Raw genomic sequence first — 10,355 nt, 5'->3', positions numbered from 1 at the left:
TTTAAAGTCCCCTAAGTACCTGCTGTTTCAAGTTAAGCTTTAAAACTTTTTAAAATGCATAGTTTCAGAAAAGGCACATTTCAATTTTAGTCTAATCCTGACACAAAAATATGCTGGCATATGATCTGGAATGTGTTGTATGGACTCTTACAAAACTTTAGTGTTTTTTGTCAGTTTTCAACGCCAAAAGGAACTAATTTTCACGGTATGCAATGACATGAGAGTGAGTAAACAATGCTAAATTTATATATACATGTTCAATGTCATCTAAAGAACTGAGAAAAACATTTATTTCATTCAATTAAGTCGGTAATTTAAAAAGTGTGAAATATGCTATGACAGAAAAATAGCAGCGTGCCATGTGCATGCTTGCCAAACCTGACACTCAATACTTAAACATTTTGAGCAAACCCTCAATTAAGACCTTTCCAACAACAGTGTCATTGTATTAAAGTTCTCTGTAACGAGGGGACACACCGTGTGACATTAGCATGGGGGTCCGTTAGCCAATGCGAATCACCAGAGTCCTTCAAAGCGCTCCAGACCTGCGTTTTTATGTCTCTTTCTGTCTCTTTTTCCCTCAGCGCACGTACAACTAGCCATCGCCACGCAGGGGTGAGAGCGCAAAGCCGATGTGCCATTTCTAATCCCCTCTGTTCCTGCCTTTGTGTAGTGGCCCAGCAGGAAGTAGGAGCTGGGCAGACAACAATTAACAAAAGAGCTGTGAAGAATACAATTAGCCATCAATAGGAAACCACAGGCCTTTGTGCCTGTTTCCATGGAGATGCTTGACTACCACTATTCCAGGATTACAGAACCTTACCCCCCCCCCCAACACACACACACACACACACACACACACACAACACTACCACTTCTGTTTTTTTTTCCCACTCTGTCTTTCTTTAACCCTCTCCATCCTTCTTTTCTTCCTTTGCCTTTTATATCCACCTCTCTCTCTTTATTTCCATGTCACTCTCTTGTCACTAAGTAACTCTGGAGGCTTTAAACGAACGCTCGCATCTTTGTTCTGCTCAGATCTTTTCAGGTCTTCTACCTTTGTGTCCCCCGCTGGGCTGAGGTGAAGGTGCCGCTTTTTTTTTTCATTACTCTCTCCCATTTTCTTCATTTGTCCAAAGGATTACCCAGACTGGAGCTTTGTAAAGGGTTGAGATAGACCTGATCCGATATAACTCATCAGTTTTCTAGCTCTACCAAAAAAAAGGTTGATCCGAAATAAATCTTTATTGTCCATCTGGGGACTGTATGCTTCAGCATGGACCCGCACCCTTTGTCCTGGAGTCCATAGTGTTTATTAATGTTTCACGCTGTTGTTTATCACAGATAATGAAGTTTTTGTTTTAAATAAAAATGCTACAGTGATTCCATTTTGATAGTGGAAATGGTAACAGATATGTTCCAGTGCTCCTCTCAATTTCACATTTCATTCTCACAATTCTTTATGAATCAGAACAAATTTCGGTCTAATTTGTTCAAAAACATTTTATTTATAATTTAAAGTTTAATTAAACCCAGGTGTTTGATTCAAAATGGTTTTAAGAACAGTTTACACAGTTTAAGGTCTCTAATGTTCACAAAATGTTCAAGAGATAAGAACTTTAGAGTTTTCATCAAATTCCAACAAGATCGTTAGAGTGCTCCGTGAATATTCTGTATTTGTTTCTAACAGTTGCACTGCCTTTAGGTCTTATACCTACTCTAAGAAAGCACCTGAATGCATATTCTTCCACGCAACTTGATTTTATTCGTTGCATCTGGAAATGTGTCAGAACGCACTTCCTAACTCAAGTACATGTTGCGTTCTCAGCAGTTCTCAGGCACTATATAGAGGGTATATATAGTATACTGTCATAAGCCCCTTTCACACTGCACATCGGACCCGTCCTATTGCCGGAACATTGCCGGGTCGCCTTCTGTGTGAAAGCAACCTCGTCCCGGGATTGATTCCCGTATTGAACCCTGGTCGGGGACCTAGTAACATCGCCAGATTCAACCCGGGACGAGCGCTGTGTGAAAAAAAAAGCCAGATCTAATTCCGTGTCGAAGTGATGACATGCGTTATCGCGCTACTCTTTTACCAGCTGTTTTGAAGGAAGATCAACGTTTGCGACGAAAAAATATGTGCAAACTGTAATGAAGCAGAGATCAATTAGTTCCTCACTTTCCGCCATTCGTTCGCTTGCTTCAGTGAAAGTATAACGTGCCTAATGTTTCCGACTCGTACATTACACGTCACGCCCTGATGTCACGTGTCGTTACGGGATCTTTACGGGTTGTGTGTGAAAGCAAGCACATATCCCGGATCAACACTGGCAGTGTGAAAGTGCAAAATCTAGCGACCCGGGAACAATTGCCGAAACACTTTACCCCTGTATTTGCCGGATTGGCAGTGTGAAAGGGGCTATAGTGTAACATTAGAAGAAGACTGTACTTGAAGATGGAAGAGAATATAGCCTTTTAAGCACATTTTTTCAAATATGTGTCAAAATCTCGTTAAATGTGGTTTAATGACACAGAATTTGAAGGTATCTCTATTACCCCTAATGTTTGTTTTCTATCGAGGTTCATCATAGCCACTGTAAAGCACAAGCAATGTTTATTGTTAATAAAAAAATTCAGCCTATTTACCTACTCAGTTTGGTATATAAACAATATATACTGTTTGTGTGCGAATATATATATATATATTCATATTCTGCATAAACTGCTTGGAAAACCATTTTATTGCTCAAACACACACGTTTCAGTGTTAAGGTTTTTTTTTTTTTTTTTTTTGAGGGATTAACCTATGAATGGTTTACTTGTGAACTTGCATAGAGTACGTTTCTGCCATTAGACAACGTTCCCCATGAGCTCCCAATGACAGGACAGACATTTGTCCATCAAGCGATTGAAGAACCCAAACACCCTACATCTTGCAAGCTTTTCTGCAGAACCGTGGCATTTTCAAATGCAAATGAGTCCATAGAATGAAGACATTAATTCAGTCTTTTGGAATACAACCAAGCGTTCTTTAGACCCCTTGTGTTCATTATAACACAGCCTGTCTGTCAGGTCTGTTAGAATCACTCTGTATTCTCCACACTGCACACTATGCCAATTAGGCAATCATTGTGACTAATAAGAATAATCTCACATTGTGGTCGCAAAAATGGCTCATATTATAAAAAGAACTTTGGGAGCGGATATGCCTGTGTTCTCTCTTCCTGTTTGCTTGTGTATAGCTATGAACTACCCACCCGACATCGCCTATTAAAGATCTTTATCAACACATGCAAACGCATCTCATTAAAAGCATTATTAATGATGATTAATTTCACGTTTTCCCATCGCAGTGAATAAATCTGATTATCTACATGCAGATATTTAACGTTTTTTGTGCTTGTTTCAATGCGTGAGAACGATAAGCTGATTAGAAGAGGCAGATTCAGGTGGTACACAGTGTTTTACCACAGTATGTCAGTGATATTATCAGGTAAGGGCTGGAAACATTCAGAATTCACCTTAAATTGTAGCAATTCATTTAGATTTAATTTTGAACCACTGACATTTTATTGATTAACTAGGCCATCAAACCAATCATGCTTGTTCAATGTGGCAGTGATGTGGAATTGTGGGAGAATGACATAAACCACCATGAAATGATTTTTTCCTTTGAAACTGTTATCTGCTCTGCTTACTCTCCAACCAGAATTGCATTTTTGCCTATGTATGCACTTCACAAAAACCAATGTGTCCTAATAAAAAGCGTAAAAAAATGTTGATGGGGAAATAATACTGAGCTAAATAGTTTTCAAACCGCATGGGAGGGAGCCAGGGTGATATAGAACAGCAAACGTGACAGATATTTGCCCAAAAACACATATGCGATAAGGTCGAGCGTATTATTTCTGAGAATCATCGGAAAGCCGCAAACCGTTCCGATTTCTGTTCCGTTGATTTCAAGCAACAAATGTGTTTGTCAGTGAGAAACATTTGATGCAAAACATTCCCTTTCGACCGCAAATGCTCAGTGAAATCACAAGAATCAGGTCTGCACAACCTAATTGAGGTAAAAGCAATAGCAAAAAAGCAGCGGGTGGTTTGAGAACCAAAAGGTTTGAGTGGCAAGTTTGGGCCTCGTTTATTTGCGGGCCAATTACAAGCTTTTTGTGCGACTTGGCTTTCATCAAATATCTCATACCTGAACAAAATGGGTTGAGAGGCACGAAACAAGTTTATCTGATGGTGCTTTCAAGCTTTCGGCAGTTCGATGTGCCAGAATTCTCTCTCCAAACCGGGGGATACGGGTGAAGGGCATTAACCTTGTCAGTTTCATGCCTGCTTGTTTGGAACTCACATTGCAGAATGAAAAACTCTACAGAAACAAGCATCACAGCTCTGCTAAGGCACTAAAACCAAATATACAGTAGTTCATAAAAAGGAGTAGAGTATGTATGACAGAAAGGATATTGCAGATGTTAAAAGGGAGTTGAATGCCAATTTAAAATTCTGCATGTTCTCCTCCATCTATAATGCAAACAAACTGCCAAGAGGCCTTTGTTTGCATACTCAGTTTTATTTTGATAGATTTTTTTTTAATCAAAAGTAATTTATATTGCATACAATCATTTCTTTTCTTTTCTTTTCTTTTTTATTATTTTCAAACTCATAACCTAAGCATCGCTAGAGCCATTATTTTCTACTGTTTGAGCTATATGAACAGAGGACAGAAGCTTATCTTTAAAAAATATATCTTTTAATCTTGCATGCTTGCATCCGGCATCAACAATGTCAAACTTGCTATGGTCCTTCAAATTTGATATACTTTCCACACACAAAAGTTTCAGAAGATTTGAGATGTATAGTGCACATTTTGTATGGACTTGTTTTATGGTACATTTTAAGTACTTTTTGTTATTTTTGTAGCTTGACAGACATTTGCATTTATGCATTTGGTAGGTGTCTGATATTAGATTTTTAAGCAGTTCATGCATTGTCTGGGAATCAAGCCAATAATCTTATCATCCATTCTCTACTGTTTGAGCTACAGGGGAAAGATGTGGTCACAGTATGAACTAAAAACTCTTTAAAAACTCAGTCTTTTAAACTGGCATGCTTGCATCTAGCATCAGTCTTGTCATTGTCTTCAGAAATGGATTTTCGCTTCATGCATTCCCTTGGAATCAAAGCCATGACCTTGACTTTGCTAGAACCATGCTCTAGAATAAGCTGGTTCGGAATGACATGGGAATTCTTATTTTCATCCACTATGCATAGTCAAACCATCCTAGATCAAGACCATGATGCCCACCAGGCCACCAAACGGCACACACACTCGCAGTGCATGTCAAATTGGTGTTGCATTCAAGTCTGCCAAGAGATTCCAGCTCTTTGCTATTTCCAATTTGCCGTGGTAAACCCAGGTGACAAGACACAAGTTATGCCCCACTCCCCCTTTTTCTCCTTTCAGATGCCTGTCTGCTCCGAAACCACCCACATTTCTACTTTAGCACTTGTGCAAAAAAAACAAAACAAACAGTAGCGAGAATAAAGGGCCGGCTCACAGCAGGGGCTGAAGGGAATATTGGCAGTGCCGCACACAAAGGCGGCCCTGAAAATAGCCCCCTAGCACAATGAAACCTGCCACTCTGTCTATGAGATAATGTCTAATTGAAAACAGTGCTGGCATTGTGTCGCTGTCACCGGCCTATTGTCCAAAGCCTACCCCTCCTCCCCCCTCTCCGCACACACTTTTTTTTTCCATTGACGCGGCACGATTGTTCCCTGCCATTGTGGCACCCGCACCTCTCACTCTCTCTCTGTATTGTTATAATTTCATTACTCGTTTGTTTTTTGTTCCACATCTCCTTTTGCTCCCCTGCAGGTCTTTTGTTTGGTACATTTAGGCACTTCATATTGAATTGCCAACACATTGTGTGTGTGTGCGCGCAAATGTGTGTGCATGCAAAAGTCTACCTTGCAAACAAAACAAAAACTTCCATGAAAGGTGGAAAAGTGACCAATTTTAGCAAACATGAGTGAGAAGTTTAGAGAGTGAGTGTTCACTGCAGAAACAGCAACAACAAATCTATTCCAAAATGCACTAAATTACATAAGTGTCACTTTGTAGTCTGTTTGTTTAGGGTCATTTTGAAACTGGTGCCTTTTGGGTTCCTCATTAACATATGTGCAAACAATGACTTCAACAATGAATAGCTGAAGCCAACTTTCACAAAGTTTATTTTTGTGTTGCAATTTTTTTTTTAAGGATTTGGACTAAAAAGGAATATACAGAAATAAAAACAAACATTATGTCCTAATTTATAACACAAAATTATTTCTAAAAGTAATAACTTTTTTTTAAAATCCAATTTCATATTAAATGTATATTTATAAATATTTTAAATTATATATATAAATATTTATAATTAATTTAATGTACATTATATGTATAATTATATATAAATAAAATTTATTTTTTTATTTTTTTTATTTGTTTTCTTACACAAAATTCTTTGTTACTATAGGGAGCGATCTTAAAATGACAACTTTGTTAATAATGTTGTATATTAAAGAAATACTATTTTAATAGTGGATATTATTTAAAAAATAAGATAAAACATTTTTCTCCTACAAAACATACCTTGCATTTTCATTAAAAAAGGTTAATAAGGATAAACTGTAATGAAACTGTAAATTTGTCTGTTTTTTTTCACAGCAGATAGGAGGTTTTTCATTGAATCACCTTAAGTACTAAGAACATGCGATTGCTTTCATGTTTGTTGTGTTTTACATTTCTATATCTGTAGATCTGTAGTCTTTTGATACCCTCTAACACTGATCATTTGATGACGCTTAAACATGCAATTGTCTGAAGTCTGTTCATTTTTTATTTGCACAAAGCCTGGCCTGATTTGGACTCTTTTTTACTCACACTTAGAGTCTGGACCTTTGCCCATTGGTGCCAAGTCCATTTGTGCCAAAGTGTGTCACAATGAAAAATGCTACAAATGTTTCCTTGGGTGAAAATGAGAAACAAAAGCCCTTATCAGACTTGCATATTATTGTATGTGTTAACAGGAGAAAAATTGAGGTATTATGTATTACGAACAGACTGTTAAAACAAGATAAGCAACATGTTCACAGGTCACTGCCTGTGCGCTCAGAATGCTTTGGTGGAGTGTCACCTTCGTGTAAACAGCATTTGCAGCGTTTGTGCAGCGTTTTTTTTTTTTTTTTTTTTTTGCACATCTAGTGAGGAAAGCACCCTAGTTCGGGAGGTTCTACATCAACAACCTACCTTTGATAGATAATGATAAAATACAAAATAATTATAATATATTTTTTAACAAATATTTTGATTAAGCAATAAACTAGGTGTGATCTAATAATTTTTTTAAGACTTACTGACCTTGACATGCAGTTTCATTTACAGATACAGTATATGAAATAAGTTTATGTCTTATATTTGTTTTAGTTTACAAAAAGGCTTGCTGTTGTCAACTATTTTTCAAATATTATTATTATATATATTTTTAAATATGTATTTGTTAAATATATTTGCTAATTTTAAGTTTACAAAATACTTCCTGCTCTTCGTTAATGAACTTTTCAACATATATATTTTAAATAATATTATAAATAAAAGAAACTGCTTAACTGATAATTATGTTTAATAACAGGTTTCCAACCTTAACAAAACATAAACTTGGAAAACTATTTGTTAAGTTTACAAAAGGTTTCATGCAGTTACTGTTAATTACATTTTTATTTGGAGGACAGAGATTTTTCAAATATCATTATATTTTAAAATAATATTATTAATAAAACTACTTCCCCTTTTAAAATCTTTTTTTATTATTTATTTATTTTTTAGAACTGTCATTACATGTGTATTCCTATTTGTATAAGTGTAATTTCTCATGAATCAAATTGTTCTGTTAATAACTTAAAAAAAAGAAAGAAGAAGAATTTACAAAGAATAACATTTGCAAGATTAACGTTTCTTTTTTGAGCTCTTTGAGTCTCTATATGAAGTATTTTCATCTTCAGTTCAGAACAATGAAAACAACCCGGCCATCACTCTTTCCAGACAGAGAGGATGGCAGTCAGATAAACTGCCTGAAGTTTTTTTTAAATCCCTATTTAATGTGAAAGCATCTCCTATTTGGATACACTATTCTTAAAGTGCACAAAAACATCATCAGTCCAAACACGTGTGCGTGAACCAGACAATCCGGGGTTATATTATAAATACAGGTTGAGTTGATGCAGTGGACTGAACCTGTCTGGTTGGAGCCGATGTAGGAGACGGGTCGGGCCGGGGGGGAGGGAGAACAAAGGACACGCTCACAACAATCCCACCCGCAGGAACAGGAAGGCCCCTCGGGAGCTCCCGGATGGCAATCTGACCTGGGCAGTGTTTCCGACGACTAAACCCAGCAAGAGCTGAACTGTCTCCAAAGTGTTTGGTTGGTTTCCCACAGCCTGGTCATGGCAGAAACGGACGTCTCATTGGTTTTTGACTGGGGTGAGAGGAAAGGAAGGGCTGGTTCCTACTGAAGGGTGGGATTTGCGTAAGTTAAGGAAACTGAGTGACGTTACGTGCAAAAGTGTGCATGGAAGAGTATGACTGGTAAACCACAGCACCCACATCGCCTAACGTAATGTAATGTTTAACATCCTTTATATTGCTGCTAACAAGATTCAAGATTTTTATTTGTCACATACACAGTTATATGAAGCATATATAAAATGTGAGTGAATGGAATATATTTTCTTTCTATTTTATATCAAAATGGTCCAAGATAATCTTATTTAAATTAATGTGATAAACAAAATGTCAAAAGTAATCTTAAAGTAATAAGAAAAAGTCTTAAATGTGTAATGTAATGGATTACATTCTTTACAATTGTTGTCACGTAATTTGGAATCAGTTACAGACTAAACTTAGTTAGTAATCTACCCAACACTGACTGTCACATGACCCAATCATAATCAAAACAATTGTGTTGCAGTTTTTTAATTCAATTTGAAATGTAAAAAATTGATCAAAAACGTATTTTATTTTTTAACTCGCACTTCCAAGTTTTTTTGAGATACTATTAGAATTTTATTTAATCATATATATATATATATATATATATATATATATATATATATATATATATATATATATTCCATTTTCATTTTAGTTAAGGTTTTAGTCATCTTGTTGTTTATGATATTTTTATTTGTTTTTTATTATTTTTATTTCAGTTTCAATTTTAGATATTTTACTACCTCATGCTAAACTAAATAACAATTATAAATACAATCAGTTCAGTGTTTATACATACATATATATATATATATATATATATATATATATATATATATCATTTAACATTTACTTTATTTGAAGTAGCTGACTTTTTATGGTTTTAGTTTATTTTTATAAGCCTGTACTGCTCACATTAGCAAATCTATCTTTCAGCGCTGTTCCATAAGCACCAAAAATACTATGCATAATATACATAGCTAATATTCCACAAAAACAAAATGTAGGGTTGTAATTTATCTAGGCTACCAGGATTTGACTTTATTGTATGTGACATCACCTTCTATAAAGCCATTAAGTTAAAAGTTGTATTTTGATGTGCAAAATCACATTTTTGCTACTTTTGAATACAATGCATTGTTCACAAAAAATCATGAACGTTTACTGAGAAAGTGACTTTACGTTCTGTTCTGTAAATTCTGGACACATTTGTTTTCATATGCATATGAAACAGAATGGATTTTGATCATGTACCTTTAAACCCACCCCCCCAGCAAAGATTCACACTGAATGAATACTGAAAGAAAAATTCACAAGGGGACCGACTTTATGCAACATTACTGTGGTTGAACCCACAGTGAACGACTGAAAGCGTGTGGTCGCAGTTATAAAGTGAGCTTAAAGTCTCTGGAGTCAGCAACTGACTTCCTCCCGATGAGCTTCATGGCTGCATCTGGTTCTCCGGCTGTGTGCACACATGCAATGCTCTTACTCGTGATTTAGATACCGCTTCCTCCACAGGCTGACAGTGAGCCCCTATCTAGAGACTCACCAACCACTGCCTCTGACTTCAAAGTCACAGCTCTCCTGCTCTCTGGCAAACCCATCTGAGCACTGCTGACATGCTGCTGTTTTCATATTTCCAGATTTTTATCAAACTTCCCCTTGAGGAAAACAACCGTTATTGAAATCTAAAGCTTTGAGCGTAAAATTAGTTGTTGGGGGATTTGAAACTAATACCACAAACTGCAACATGCAATAACGTTTAGATAAAGAACTATGCAGATGTTGTGTATTCATCTCTTGAACAATC

The sequence above is a fragment of the Carassius auratus genome, chromosome 36 (genome assembly GCF_003368295.1).
Source record: "Carassius auratus strain Wakin chromosome 36, ASM336829v1, whole genome shotgun sequence".
NCBI lineage: Eukaryota > Metazoa > Chordata > Actinopteri > Cypriniformes > Cyprinidae > Carassius > Carassius auratus.
This window is presented reverse-complemented; position numbering follows the sequence as displayed.